The following is a 15,984-nucleotide window of genomic DNA, read 5'->3' on the forward strand; positions in this document are numbered from 1 at the left end:
ATTCCTAGTTTTCTTAGAGCGTTTATCACAAAATGGTGTTGAATCTTATCAAAGACTTTTCCTGCAAGTATTGAGATGATCAAGAGATTCTTTTTTAATTTTTGTTTTATTCATATGTGCATACAATGTTTGGTTCATTTCTCCCCCCTTCCCCTACCCTGTCCCTAACCTCCCCACCGCCTCCCTCTCCCCCTCACTTCCTTGATACCTGGCAGAAACTATTTTGCCTTTATCTCTAATTTTGTTGAAGAGAGAGTATAAGCAATAATAGGAAGGACCAAGGGTTTTTGCTAGGTGAGATAAAGATAGTTATACAGGGAGTTGACTCACATTAATTTCCTGTGCATGTGTGTTACCTTCTAGGTTAATTCTTCTTGATCTAACCTTTTCTCTAGTTCCTGGTCCCCTTCTCCTATTGGCCTCAGTTGCTTTAAAGTATCTGCTTTAGTTTCTCTGAGTTGAGGGCAACAAATGCTATCTAGTCTTTTAGGTGTCTTACCTATCCTCATACCTCCCTTGTGTGCACTTGCTTTTATCTTGTGATCAAAGTTCAATCCCCTTGTTGTGTTTGTTCTTGATCTAATGTCCACATATGACGGAGAATATATGATTTTTGATCTTTTGGGCCACGCTAACCTCACTCAGAATGATGTTCTCCAATTCCATCCATTTACCTGCAAATGATAACATTTCATTCTTCATGGCTGCATAAAATTCCATTGTGTATAAATACCACATTTTCTTAATCCATTCATCAGTGGTGGGGTAATGAAGTGATTTTTATGTTTGCTTCTATTAATATGCTGTATTACATTTATTGATTTGCTTATGTTGAACAAACCCTACATCCCTGGGATGAAGCCAGCTTGGTCATGGTGAATTATCTTTCTGATATGTTGTTGGATTTCGTTTGTCATTGTTTTATTGAGGATTTTTGCATCGATGTTCATTAAGGAGATTGGCCTGTAGTTCTCCTTTTTTGCATGTGTTTTTGTCCATTTTTGTATGAGTGTAATACTGGCTTCATAGAATGAGTTAGGCAGTATTCCTTCCCTTTCTATATTGTGGAAAAGTTTGAGGAATGTTAGTATTAGTTTTCTTTAAAGAACTGTTAGAATTCACCAGAGAATCTGTCAGGTCCTGGATTTTTGAGGGGGAATACCTTTTATTGCTGCTTCAATTTCTTTATGTGTTGTAGATTTGTTTAGGTGGTTAATATTCTCTTGGTTCTGTTTTGGATGTTTATAAGTATCTAGAAATTTGTCCGTTTCTTCAAGATTTTCAAATTTGTTGGAATATAGGTTCCCAAAGTAATCTCTGATGATTCCCTGGAATTCCTTGATGATTATTGTTATCTTCCCTTTCTGATTTTACTAATTTGGGTCTTTTCTACCTCAATTTAGTCAGATTTGCTAGGGGCTTATCAATCTTGTTTATATCCGTTTTTTTCTTTTTGTTTGTTTTTTTGAGACTCTATTTCATTAATTTCAGCCCTTTTTTTATTACTTCTGTCCTTTTGCTTCTTTAGGGTTTTGCTTGTTCTTGTTTTTCTAGGAGTCTGAGATGTAGCATTAGGTCTTTTATTGACATCTTTCTGTGCTTTTAATACATGCACTCATGACTATAAACTTTCCTATTAGGACTCCCTTTGCTGTATCCCATAGGTTCTGGTAGGTGGTGCTGTCATTTTCATTAACTTCTAGGAACATTTTTATTTCCTTTCTTATTTCTTCTATGACCAACTGATCATTGAGCAATGTATTATTCAACCTCAAATTATTTGTGTATCTTCTGCCATTATTTTGGTTGCTGAGTTCTAGTTTTATTTTATTGTGAGCAGATAGAATGCAGGGGGTTATTTCTATTTTCTTATATTTGTTAAGGCTTGCTTTGTGCCCTAAGATATGATCTATTTTGGAGAACGTTCCAAGGGCTGCTGAGAAGAATGTATATTGTGCTGTTGCTGGATGAAATATTGTATAGACATCAGTTGGGTCTATTTGATCTTGGTGTCATTCAGGTCTAGGATTCTTTGTTGATATTTTGTCTGAATGACCTATCTATTGGTGATAGGGGGGTATTAAAGTTTTCCACTACCACTGTGTTGGAGTCTATATGTGCTTTTAAGTCCTTTAGTGTATGTTTGATGAAATTAGGTATACTGACATAGAGTGCATGTAGGTTGATAATTGTTATTTCCTTTTGATGTATTCCCCTTTTATTTGTATGAAGTGTCTTTTTTGTCTCATTTGACCAGTGTAAGTTTGAAGTTTAGTTTATTTGCCTCATATAAGTATTGCTACTCCTGCCTGTTTTGGGGGGGCCATTAGCTTGGTAATTCTTCTTCCAGCCTTTTACCCTAAGCCAGTATTCATTTCTGTCAATAAGATGGGTCTCCTGTAAACAACAGATTATCAGATCTTCATTTTTAATCCAGTTTGCCAAACGGTGTCTTTTGATGGGAGATTTGAGTCCATTGACATTCAGTGTTACTATTGATAGGTATTATGTTATTCCTGCCATTTTGTTGGTTTTGTTGTTTAAGGGATGGTGTGCAGCTGAATCAATGCTACTCTCTGATTACTTGTGTTTTCTTGTGTAGTTTAATATTTCCTTTCCTCTCATGGCTTTGTTTGCTTTCATCTTCTGTGTGCAGAATTCCTTGTAGAATCTTCTGTAGTGGTGACTTGTTGGTCATATATTGTTTTAGTTTCTGTTTATTGTGGAAGATTTTTATTGCTCCATCAATTCTGAATGATAGTTTTGCTTGGTAGAGTATTCTAGGGCTGAAATTATTTCATTCAGTTCACTCCATGCCCTTCTTGCTTTTAAAGTTTCTGTTGAGAAATCTACTGTTATTTTGATGGGTTTACATTTATTCCTTATTTGTTTTTTCTCTCTTACAGCCTTCAGTATTCTTTCTCTGTTCTCTGTGCTTATTGCTTGAATGATAAAATGTTGTGCAAAAGTTCTATTTTGGCCAAGTCTGTTTGGTATCCTGGAGGCTTCTTGTACCTGAATAGGCAAAACTTTCTTGAATATATTATTTATCCCTTTGGCTTGCACTACTTTTCCTTCTTCATACCTATGATTCTCACATTTGATCTTTTAATGGAGTTCATGAGTTCTTGCATATTCCTTTTGCAGCTCTTTAGTTGTTTGACTAAGAGTTCTTCTGGTTTTTCTTTAATTTCTGCTTTAGCTTTGAGCTCTGAGATTCTGTCTTCCACTTGTTCTAGTCTACTGGAATGACCTTCCACTGTGTTTTTTGTTTGACTAAAAGGATTTTTATCTCCAGGACTTCTGTTTGATTTTTTTTTTCTGAGTTTTTCCATATCTTTGTTCAACTACTCTTTTATATTTTGTGTTATCTTCTTTAATTCATATATCTCTTTTTTTTTTTATTGTGTCCTTTGTTTCACCTTGGTGTTTGTTGAAGTCCTCCCTGAGTTCCTTTGCTGGTTTCTGTGTCTTCTCATGGTTTGTTTGGTTTTTTTTATTTTTGGTGTCTTGAAATTTCTTGAGGGCATCTTCTACTTTCTGGTTAACCATGCCTAGCACCTTCTCCATGAGTTTCTCAGTGATTTCTTCCAAGATTTCCTCTTTGAGGTATTTTTTCAGCATCACTGGGCTCATTAGTGACATTTCTCATTGTTTTGTTGGTGTCAGAAACTGAGTACCCATTTTTTCATTTCCTACTAGATCCTCTATTGAATTACTTTTTTCTTTTAAGGAGTGCAGTTTCCTTCTATTCTTCTTCCCATCTCTCTACTTGGTGCTGTGTAACTATGTTCTTGATAGGCTAGTTGGTGGTTTTATTTGCCTTATTTTTTCCCTTGATTTCATTTCTGTGTTGTGACTGACTTGTTTGTTAGCTAGGTTGATGTGCTCTTTCTGTCACTGGCCTGGAGGTGTAAATTAGCAGTAACAAATTCACAGGTTCAATGCCAGACAAGTTGTTTACATATTATATAGAAAACCCTTTTGTGATAATATCTATAAACAATAGGAGTTGGGAGGTAATGGTTATTATGCTGGAAATAGAAAATTGAGTAATCTGTTAAGGTGGCACTAAAAGGGAGGGCAAACAAAGGGTTGTGTGTGGAGGAAGAGGTACGGGCTCTTCTGAATTTTATGACTCTTATGTGTGTTAAAGTGTATTTCTGCTGTTTAGTGGAGGGTGATTATGTCAGGGATTTCAGGGGACCTGGGGTGTGATCATTTGGTACAGTAGGCTAGTCAGTGGGTGGTGAGTGTGTAGGAGGGAGAGGTAATGTGACAGGTTGGGGAATGATAGGAGGGGGAGGCAAAGACAAGGAGAGAGTGGATGAGAGGGGGAAGAAGTAATAGTTGGAATGGAGAACAAATTGTAGCACTAGAAAAAGAGGGAAAGTGAAGAGTGCAAGAATAAGGATAAGAAAATAGTGATGATACAGTCAATAATACAAAAAAAAAAAAAAAACAGATACAGCAACAACAAAAAGTTCAGTCTGCCTGCTAAAAGTTCTGGAGTTACTCCTTTAGCATCCAGTCCTGGTATTGGTGCTTGGTATTCTGGGTTCTGTGGGGAAGAGTGCTGCTCCTCTTGTTGGATAGCCTGGGGTGGAGATGGCTGGAGGGTATTTTTATGGGTTTTTTCCCCCTTTCCTTGGTCTTATGGGCATTCATTACAAATGGAAGCTCTGATGTGGTCTTACCAGGTGACTGGCTTGTGAGTAGTATTTGGTTCCTTCTGTCCGCAGGCAAGTTGCACTTGGGGCCTGAGGTAACTCATTACCAGTTGGTCCAAGGTGTTCGGAGCTGTTGTTGTTTTCACCAGGCAGCAGCTGTGTTTCTCTACTTCTTCAAATCTGTGTGGTTGGATCCTCCCACAGGAAGGTGGGGTAATTAAGTATTGAGTACTGTCCTCAATCCTACAAGACCAGCTCAGGGATCCACCACTGGTCGCACTTTGGTGGGGGAGAGGGTTGGCTTGTTGCCCCATGCCCATTCTCAGCCTTTGTTACCTTTCCCATGTTCATTCACTAAAAGTTCAGCTCCTTGCTCTATCACTATTCTCCAGGGCAGATTCAGCATTCCAACCAACCTCTGCTGTCAGTGTTAGATTACAATTTGCTGCTTATGCTTTTCTGTTTTGTTGGGGGGGGGTCATTCTGCCCAGGGGCTGCACTGGTTTATGTTTCCAGGGGGATGGGTAGGGGAGTCATGTGTGGTGTGAGTTGCTCACCCATTTGCTCTGCAGGTTTTCTCAAGCAGCTTTGGAACTGGCCAGTAGGGAAAAATGGGTGCCACTTTTCTCAGCATGGAGGGAGGTAGGGAGGCTTTCCATGGGCTAAGGATCCGGGATGTCATACAGTTCCATTCTGATTGATTCTCTGTCTTCTTATTGAGAGAGAGAAAAAAGAGAGAAACAGTCAGGGGTCTTTTATCCCCAGGGCAGATATGTCCTGCTGGCTGTGCTGTGCCAGGATTTTCCCAGCTATAAGGTGTGATTAAGAGCTGTTTTAAAGGTCAGTCCTTGAATTTTGTGTGCACCTAATGTGATGGTGATTATTATTTTAGCTAGAAGCAATCAGAATTACCCAAGTGTAGCTCCCATGTCTCACGATGGTTTCTGGAGTCACAGAGCTCAGAAATTCTGATTTCCTACCCTAATCTTGGATCTGTCCAAGTACATGGAGTTTTAATTCTTCACTGGAAAATCTCTAAAAGTTTCCACCTATAGTTTGGCTTTTCAGACATTATTAAGGAACACTTATTTTAGTGTCATAAATATGGTCTCCCGTATTTTCTTTTAAAGCTTTTGGTGTTTGGGGAACTTTTTTACATTTTTTAAAATTTTAATTATTTGAGGTTAATTTTCTGAGCAATTTCAGAGAAATCTATCTTTTCCAAATAAATGGTCAAGTGACATTCCCATCTAATAAATGCTTTATTTTTCCCACTGATTGAAATGACATCAGTATCATGTACTAAATTCCATGATTACAAAGGTTCATTCCTACATTCTTCAATCTTTCTTGGTGTGTCTACATTAAAGCCACACTTATAATAATTGCAGTTTTATAATATAGTTATATATCTGAGATAGTTAACCACCCTCTTCTCCTTCAAAATTTGTGTTTTTAGTTGATATTCATTTTGAAATAAGAATCAAGTTCCAGAAGGGATTCTAATACAACTTTTGTTGTATTTGACTGAAAGGTAATTAGTTTGGAAAATTAGTATAGACACATTATGATGTTATATGATCTTAAGATCATTTTTTAAATACTAGCAGGAATAATTTTAGTGCTTTATCCAGGTTGTTGTAGATTCTCTGAAGTTATCCTTTACTAGCTTATAATAGCTTCTTTTCTTTCTAGATTGTTTGCTTTTTTAATCATAAAAATACTGAACTATAAAATTTTATTCCCTATTGAAGTTATATTTCTCATCTTAATTGATTGATCAACTGTGGACAATCTTTATTCTTTCCTTTTTATTGAATTGAAAGTTTACAAATTTTCATTTTTTACATTAATGTTGTTCATAATAAATTCATGTAAAGTTCTAAATTTTTCCTTATGATTTTTTTGGCAAATTTCCACAGGTTTTTTTTTTTTTTTTTTTTTTTTTTTTTCAGAATTAACCAAAGGCAATCTATTCCTCCAGGGATTTAGGTCAAGTCTTTCAATCTTTAGCAGAATGATATCATAGTACCAAGTGCTAACAATAAGGTTATAAACGCTAAATAGTAACTGCTTATCTACATTTCTCATTAAGAAACAGCCCAAAGTCCAGTCCTTAAAGGCATGACATATAGAACATCTTGATCTTCAAATGACATAGTGACCCAAATTATATGCTGGCCAACCTAGTGGGAAACTAGATCATGGCTGGGCAAAGACTGGTTATCAGAGAAAGTGCTTACATTTTAAAAACTTAACTCTGTGGCTTAAAAAAATTCCTGGTTGCTGTCAATTAAGAAAGTAAAAAATATTACAGATGGACCCACACTTTCTTCTATCATAATATGAAGGTAGAGAAAAATGTAGTGGATTTTTTTTAAAATAAATTACTTGGGGGCAGGGGGGAGAAATGACCCAAGCTTTGTATGCACACATGAATAATAAAAGAAAAAAAATTACTTAGTAATAAGAAATTAGACATACGCCTTTTTTCCACTACAGAATAACCTCCTACTTTTCCAGACAATTAACCTTGCTATTCTTCCATGATACATATTCATGTGGAAAAATCTTGTTGAGCTTCGCCAGGGCCAAGAGATGAAAAACAGAACATGTCCTAATTAACTGACCCATAAAAACATGCCAATGTTTTGCTAAACATCTGCAAACTGCATAATGCTAAACATTATGGACCCATAAAAACATGCCAATGTTTTGCTAAACATCTGCAAACTGCAGAATTCCTCAGCCCTTAGCCATAGTTTCTGCTCAGTAACTTAAAGCTGGATGCTGCCCCACTGTGACTCTTCTCTTCAGGTCTGAAGTGAGTGCTAATTGTCAAAGTCTGGAATGTCATCGTAGGAGTAACCCCGGTAGCCTTTGGATGCATAGTAGGCGATGCGCAAATGGTAAAATCCGGGCAGGAATACCAGAATACCAATGATCAGGACAGGAATGGCCCGGTCTGCCTCCCCTTTGCTGAAGTAGCCGGACAGCAGGAGGGAGCCTATGATAATGAGAAAGGCGCCAATCAAAAACAGCACAGTGGCAAGTGCAATGGCCTTATAAGGGATCTTAGGAGGGCTTTTCTTAAACTGAAGGTCAATGTAGCCATCATCTGTACTGGAAAGCCTTGAGTATTTTACTTTACTACTGGGGATTCCAGTAGCCAGGTTGGTACGAGATGGCATCATAACACGCTAACACAACTGTACTGTTTTCCTGCCGGTCTCCAGACGTCACCACCCAGATAAGTAAGACCACACGAATTTAGACGTAAAACAAACAAAACTGGTTTCTGGAAAGAAGTTAACCGTGCCCGGGCGGGGCAAACGCTTCACACCGAGGCCTCAGAGCTGACTTCCGTGAGGAGGGCGAGTCCACTGCCGCCCCGCTGAACGCACGCCTTACAAGAGCGCCGTGCCAGACCGCTCGCGCGCAGGGAGCTCGCTCACGGCTCGCAACGGAGGCATCCGGAGTCGCATGGCACACTCCACCAGCACCACTAACCTAACTCCACAGGTTTTAATATGGAATGTTTTCATCATCATTCAATTATACAATATTGGTAATTTCTTTTTTTTAGTAGTGTCTTGTCATAAAGTGTCTTGTCATAAAGACCATTTGGGGTAGTTTTTTGTTGTTCCAATCTATCATATTATGGACAAGGATTGTTTTGAGCTTGTGATTCTACGTAAATGGCATGCTTGTGAGTCCTGTAATTTGTTTTTTCACTCAGTAACATATTACTTATCTGTATTGAAAAACATATAGTATTTTGTTTGTTTCCCTTGTCATACAGGATTCTACCAGAAGTGTATATCATGTTTACCAATTTCATAACTGAGGGTTAACTGGGTCCTTTCTCTGTCTGTCATGAAAAAAAATGCTACAATGGTTCTTGTATCTGATTTCTTTTGAAGCTAATGAAAATTTATCTTCATATGAAATGTGAAGCAACTTAATATTACTGGCTATTGAAAAATTTGTCTCCTTACTAGGTGATACCAATAAATTTAAGATTTCTCACTGTTCTTCACAATCTCCAAAATTTTGTCAGACTTTTAATTTTTTTTTCAATCTGAGAAACCTGAATAGTTTAATCATGGTAAAAATCCATCTTGACTATGATTTTTACTTACACTAGTGAGGATGAAGCTCTATTCTTTATATTCTTGGTCATTCATATTATTTTATCTATGAAATTGCTTACTATATAACTTTCTTACTGATGTGTAGTAACTGTATGAAGTCAGGATACTAATTTTTGTGTTTATATTTAATTCATAATCCTAATCTGTGCCATTTAATTTCCACTTTATTTTTTATCTTTTTGTGTGTTGTTATATAAAAGATGAACTTTTCATCTTAGAAGATGAAAATTTGTTCATGTTTTTTCCTGTTCTCCACATTACTCATATTTTTGTCTTCATTAAAGAATATTTTCTACCATAATATATTCAACATATTATACTTATTCATTTACAATTTTAAAATACTCTTTTTAAAATTTAGATCTTCACACCATCAAAAATATTTTAATGTAGGAAACTAATTTTTTCTCAAATGTATAATAAATTATTCCAGATCCATTTAATAAGGAATTTCCACAATATTATTTATTTCCAGTCATATACAATCATTCACATAATCATTCATTTATTTATTCAGTATTTATTTTGAGCCTAACAAATGCAAGGTATTGTTTTGGAAACTGGGATTGTAGCAATGAAAAAATTTATGTAAAAATATTTTGCTCTTATAGACTGTATATTCAAGTGAGAGAAGAGAAACAAAAATAAATAAGCAAAATGCATGGCATATCAGTTATTGTTTAGTAACTAAATCTATATTTACTAATGGTGATAAGTACATGACAAAAGATAAAAGCACAGAAGAAGGATGAGGGAATCCAGGATGCAGAGGTTGTAATTTCACCATGGTGGTCAGGGAAATCGTTTTGAGATGCATGGAAGACTTAGAGCAGTAAGGGAGGGATTGAGGTGTATATCCTGGTAAGAACATTAGAGGTTAGAGGAGCAGTAGAGTGCAAAACTCTTGGAGGTGGCAACAGGCCACAGAGGTCAACTGTTCAAGGAAGGAAGTACTAGTTAGTAGAGTTCTCAAAAGGGAAGAATGTGGGGACAGCTATAATATTTGTAGCACAAAGAAAAAACAATCCTATGCATCCATCACCCCATTTCTTTGCTTCATTTGGCTATAAATTTACAATGGCTTTATAATATACATTGACAGACATTAGAGAAAATCTTTGCTTGTTATCCTCTTTGTAAACATTTACTTGCCTGTTTGAGGCCTGTCAATTTTTATCCAAGTGTTGTATTCTATGGTCTATACTGTTACATTACTGGTATGTAAAGACACATATCTTTATAATGTTATTAATTCTTTACATATTTATTCATCATTCCATCTGTTGATCTTCTGATCAAGATGGAGATTAACTGATGACCATATCCATTAGGTAGATATTGCAATGTTTTATTTTCTTAAAATAAAATAATGACAGCATCTTTTCATACTTTGCTCTGTGTCACAGTTCTGTGTTACAATTTTGCAGTGCATAAACTCCAATGTAAGGACAGTGCTCAAGTCATCTTTTTGCAAATTCCACTCTGCCTTATGCCAACTTAGTAAATTCAAAAAATTTGATAAAATTGGAATAATCAGTTTCCAATATCATTTATTGCTTTCCGTTATGTGGAAGCATGTTCAGGTACATCAATCTATATTAATTATGTTTATTCCATATTTATCTTTTCCTTACGTTATTAATTATGCTCCCTTTGATTTGTTGTTAGCTCTTTGGAAGGGTCAAGCTATCCTCATTCATTAAATGCATATTTATTAGCACGTATAGTGTGCCAACCATACACTGTCCTAGAGAGTGGAGAAACAGCAATGAACAAATTCTTGTCATCATGGAGTTTATGTTCTAATGAGTATCTGTATTCTAGTAAATGAATTGATTTCTTTTCTCTCCATTGTGGTCGAAATTCATGTTAGGCTCTGCATTCTGCCTGAGTAACTCAGTTTTAATATATCCTATCCTAATCATTTCCAGAGTGAAGGATTTGATAGACCCTCCATGAATATCTTAGCAATCATTTGGGTATGGTTATTCATGGCACTCCTGGCTAGAGCTGGGCTTTGAAGCACAATTGATTTTCCAATCCAACCAACTCTCTGTAAGTTCTACCAAGAGAGAAACTCTCATAGAAATACTGCCTAGCCTTCCATGGAAAAGAGAGAAGTTGGGTGGATCCTGTTACCAATATCAACAAATCATGCTAACCATTGCCCCTGGACCCCATCTTCCACCCAGCATCCTGTACTTTCATGACCAGAATATTCTTTGTCACTTTTTCCCTTTTTTCAGGAACATTGGCCTGAAAATTATTTGAGCTACAGCTTTGTTTCAGTTCAAATATTTTCTATATTTCAACATAAGCAGATTTCACTAAGGATTTTTTTTGTTGTTTTTGCGGGCAGCCTCACATATTAAACAATATGACTTTGCAGGAACTTGTGTTGGAAATAGTGCATAATACACTATCCACTCTTGAAACTAGGTTTTCTAGCATTTTGCAAAAGTCCTTTTCCCCTTGGCTAGAAACTGCAGTTAATCCAGATTCTCCCCCTACTCCACACATACACAAAGCTCTTCTACAGACTTTTTCATTGCCAAATGTTAAATTTTTTTGAAAATTACCTTTTAAATATGAGTTACATTACATCTGTGTAGGAACAAGACACAAAGAAATACAATGAAAACTGTTAAACAACACAGGACAGGATAGGGGAAATGGGTGAGGAAATGCAGCAGAGGAGGTTGCATTGACTTAAGCACAATGCATGTATGGGTGTAATACCAAGGTAAGAAAAATATTGAACCATGAACAAACACCTAAACAACAAAGGACAAGAATGAAAAACAGATCACCCTAAAGGGAAAGCACTATTACCGCATTGAATGGAGTAACAACCAACATACTCAACACAACATTAGCTTCACTTATAGGCCTTAAACACTGAGCTTCCACATTTCGATTCTTCTCTATTAAAGTGTGCTGCTTTTAGCTATAATGAACTCTCTCCCTCAAGGTTGGTCCTGAGAAATTTTATCTGTCATATTACTAATGAATACAAACAAAACAGATGGATTATGCCTTCATTCTTATGTTGAAGGTGTAATATTGATTCAAACATACCACTATGCATTCTTTATACTTCCCTCTGAAATAAGGATTTATAGGTGGACGGAGTGGCTTAAGTGGTACAGCACTTGTCTAGTAAGTGTGAGGATCTGAGTTCAAGTACCAATACCACCAAAAAAAAAATAACCTCACCACCGCCATCTCCATCATCACTTCCCCCCACATCCCACCATGGCCACCCACCACCAAAACACCACAGGAAAAAAACCTTGATACAAAAACATTCATCATCTTGCAGAAACTCTTGGGGCTGACAGGATTTATATTGGGTCACAAACCATCAATGTCTTCATTCAGTAGCAGATATGACACTATTCAGAGCTATCTCTGTTACAGGAAAAACTTTTCATGGCTCAAGTTCTACCCACTCATGAGTAGAAAGACCAAATGCCTCTGCTTCCATAATAGGCTTTAATGGGACTTTTTGTAGTTTTGCATAATTTTTTAATATAGGGTCAAAGAAAATGCAAGCTTCAGGCAAAGTCCATGAAGGGCCAAAGAAGAATCACCCCAGAAAGGGCAATGCACCTGAAAAGCACTTTCTACTCCTTTTTATTATAAATAATTCTTTAAAAGATCCACAATGATATGTCCTTCCCTGGTTAATTTGTGTTTTGTAGAAGTAAAGAATCTTGCTGAGATGATTCCCAAATCTTTGATTTCGTCCCTTTCCTTCAGGGCTCTGATATACTTACTGACTAATGTAGCATACCTGAAAGTTTTAACCCCCCAGGAAATCATCTCTTCAGGTATGACTGTGCATAAACAGGGAAGAAATACTTGCCCCTCTGTACTCAGAATCAATGGGAAATCCTCTGTTCCATAGAAATGCTTGATATACCTGTGTTAATATAAACATAATGTATTAATGCTTCTATCCTTATAAAGAATGTAAGGAAAAATAATTATGTCAACCATCTGTTTTTTTTAAAATCACATATCAAAGGCTAAGTTGTAACAGTAGAAGGATGTGGAATAAAAAGAACAAAAAAGAGGAGAAGGAAGAAGATGATGAGGTAGAGGGAAAGGATGAGGAGAAACATGAACTAGGAAAGCAAGGAAAAAAGCTAGTAGTTCCATCTTTTAGGGTACACCTATGCTCAAAGTAATTTTAAATAGGCAACAATATCTTCATTTCTCAGATGAGGAAACTGTAGTTCAGGGGTATTAAGTTACATACTCATTATCATCCATCTACAAATGGACAGAGTGAAGATTTAAAATCAGATCTCTATCATAATCCTTTCATTAAAAAAAGATTGTTTCTAGTCTAGGGTATTGGTAATAATGGGGCATAAATGTGGCAGCAATTGGCAACATCTGATCTTCAAAAACATTTTGTTTCCAATTCCACTATGTATGATATTCAAAGTTATGTAATAATTAACCAAAACAGGACTCTAAACCCATGTTCTTATCTACCATGCCAATATGCCCATGCAAACAAAGCAGATCAAAGCATGACCACATCAAGCAAGGTTTAGTTAACCCAAGTAAGGTTATAAAGATATATTGGTAACAGAGTACCATAGAAATAAATTTTAATGTATGAAGTCATATCATATAATGCATACACATAGATATTACTATGGATATTTAAATGTTCAGTTTCCTTTTTTTTCTAACTAGCGTACTTTTATTTTGTTTTTCTTTATTTTGTTTTCTTGTGCTGGATGGGGGTATATTGTGACATTTACAAAGATTCTTACAATAAAAGACAGTTTCGTATTTGAAATGTATTAGGAAAATTTTTACCAAAGTTTATTTCTTAAAAGAAAGTATTTACTGCTGAAAGAAAAGTAATTCTATAATCAGGAATTCTGACAACTCAGTTGTACACTGAGAACAACTACCTTTTCAAACAAACTGGATAAAATCTAAATAATACATCAGAAAAATAAAAAACTACAAAGTATGAATGTACAGAAAGACACAGAGGTATAGGACTATATACAAATTCAGGTTTGTAAACATTTACATCATTTTACAAGGTTCAGAAAGTTAAAAGATGGCTTTATCTATCCTCTATAAGACTAGCATAAAAATGTATTCACGATAAAACTGAAACACAATTATAAGATGCAAAAAGTATATGAAAATGTGTTAGCATCTTCCCAAAATTTTGTCTCACAAGAATACTGAAATATGCTAAATAAGATGAAACTATTAAAATGAGGGGGAAAACTACCATTTACCTTATAACTAACATTTAAGTCAGTCAGCAAGTTCTGTAAAAGTCTTCCTTATTAATATTTGTTCAAGTATTCCCCCAATTATTCCCATTCTTACTACCTTTGTCCACACCCTCATTTTCCTCACCTTCATTTTTCACAATTACTTCCTAGTTTATACACACTCTGCAATCCAAGCTTCCTCTCAGTTTCTATAGATTACTTCACAGAACACAAACCTGGTGAGGCTACTTTCCTGCTTAAATACTCAACTGTCTTGATTTTCATCTCTTCCAGTCTCACATCCACTTCAATCACCATACCATCACCTCATTGCCACGGGCAATCAAATGGAGTAGAGTGAACAAATTCAGATAGCAATGGCATCTCTGCAGATTTTAAGATTGCGAACACTACTACTAAGCTATTTTAGTTTAGATCAGTAACCACCTATAAAAACCTGAAATTGTCAAATACACAGAGTCAAAATTGTAGGCGTCTCAGCACTTGAGATAAAAACAATTGAACTATTAGTGTTCAACAAATGTTCATTGACAAAATATTATCATTCCTAAGTTTTAAAACAACACATCTTTATCACATAATTTTAGCAATAATCAATATTTAATGAATAATTGGGAGCAATTTGGAGCATATTTGATAAAACTTTACAACATAATCTCTTATGTTTCTCATGTCAATCATTTGTGTTAGTTAAGAATATAGTATCTATCCCACTGAAATTTCCCACTTTTTAAATTTGGTAACAGTTTTAGGAATTATATCTATTGTTGGTAACAAACCTCCAGATGGATGCTGGCTAAAAACAATGACTTGTTTAGCTCACAATTCTGTGGGTTAGTAAAATTTTAGAGTACTTTTGATCCCCTACTGGGGTCATTCATTTTCTGCAGTCTACAGGAGTTTGGAAAAACAAATACCCAGAGGCTGACCATTCTCTTTGATGTCTCACCTGGACATTAGTTCAGCTCCATTAAGAAGCAAAAAAAAAACATGACTATATGTGTAATGAATGTATTGTGGCAAATGCTGTGTTAGAGAAAACAGGAAGACATACAGGGCTGTGAGAGCTATGGGACCATGATGCTAATCTGACTCTAAGTAAAAGAGGAATAGCGGGAAGGATGGGTAAAAGCATCCTAGACAGTCATGCAGTATAAAGAAGGTTTGGCAAATCTTCAGGAGCTTTTTAGCCAAAGATGGCAGCTTGATACAGGTGTTTTTTAATTGTCTCTGCCCTACAATGTCATTAGATGGGATAAACATGAGGGACATATGGCTTTGGCATAAATGCTGCAACAGATTTCACAGCACAGTTGTTAATACCCCCAGTACAATTATGCTCCCCTAGAGATCTGTGCCGTGCCTTGTCATGGCTCCAGAGCTACAATGGCTTCTCTTATTTCGTTCCTCTGACAAACTAGGCTGGAATTGTTAATGTGATAGGTAGGCAGTGCTAGAGAGTAGCCATAACTCTTCAATAAGGGTCAAAGAATAGGCTCATAGCTGGCATACAATCATTCCCAATGCATTTTACTGTTAAAACAGACCAAAAGCTAGACCAGATTCAAGGAGTGAGTGAAGAGAATCCCTCTCTTAGAAGCAAATGCCATGTCACGTTGTTCATGCTGGAAATAATAGTAAATTATTAACATAGTTGCAATCAAGCAAATGTGACTTTGACTTCTCAAATTTTTGTTCAATTTTTGTAGATTCTGTTGCTGCCACATGGATGGAGTATTCCCTTCTGTGCAATAGCTCATTTCTTTGGGGATTTCAATTTCACTATTGGGCAATACTTGTGCATTGTTTTCAGCATCAAGGCTGTTCTACTCCTCAAGTCAAGAAGGACAGCTGCCCATGATCTAATCTATGCTTGATGAA

General features: G+C 36.1%; 1 pseudogene; it reads right to left on the reverse strand.

The window, feature by feature from the left end:
- Window positions 1–7,365: 7,365 nt before the first annotated feature.
- Window positions 7,366–8,103, reverse strand: LOC109675628 (transmembrane protein 230 pseudogene; annotated as a pseudogene).
- Window positions 8,104–15,984: the final 7,881 nt, after the last annotated feature.

Source organism: Castor canadensis, chromosome 3 (assembly GCF_047511655.1).
Source record: "Castor canadensis chromosome 3, mCasCan1.hap1v2, whole genome shotgun sequence".
Lineage (NCBI taxonomy): Eukaryota > Metazoa > Chordata > Mammalia > Rodentia > Castoridae > Castor > Castor canadensis.